Source organism: Frankliniella occidentalis, unplaced genomic scaffold (assembly GCF_000697945.3).
Source record: "Frankliniella occidentalis isolate FOCC.00 unplaced genomic scaffold, Focc_3.1 Scaffold71, whole genome shotgun sequence".
NCBI classification, from domain to species: Eukaryota; Metazoa; Arthropoda; class Insecta; order Thysanoptera; family Thripidae; genus Frankliniella; species Frankliniella occidentalis.
This window is the reverse complement of record NW_026267201.1, coordinates 637850-638187: the sequence shown is the minus strand read 5'-3', so window position 1 is coordinate 638187 and position 338 is coordinate 637850.

Sequence of the window (338 nt, the reverse complement as noted above, 5' to 3'; positions counted from 1 at the left end):
AGCGCCTTCAGCCGGCCCCTCCTGCCCTGCCCTGCCCTTCCGGTCCTGGGAACGAACGGGAAACATGTAGAAAATAGAATTAACAAAAAAACACAAAAAAACACGAGACGCCGCACTGATAGATAAAATTCTCTCGTCGTCTGCCAGATTGACTGTGAAATGATGTTAATCGGTGCTGCTGATGAAAAGTCTTTCTCCCTTGTGACCCCCAGCCCCCTGCTCCTGGCCGTGGCGTGGCTTGGCGTGGCTTATCTCTTCCTGATCGCTGGTAATCGCAGGCGATAAGGGCCGTCGTAGTGCCTCCAGGCGGGGCAGGTGAGGTGGACGCCGTCCCGCGC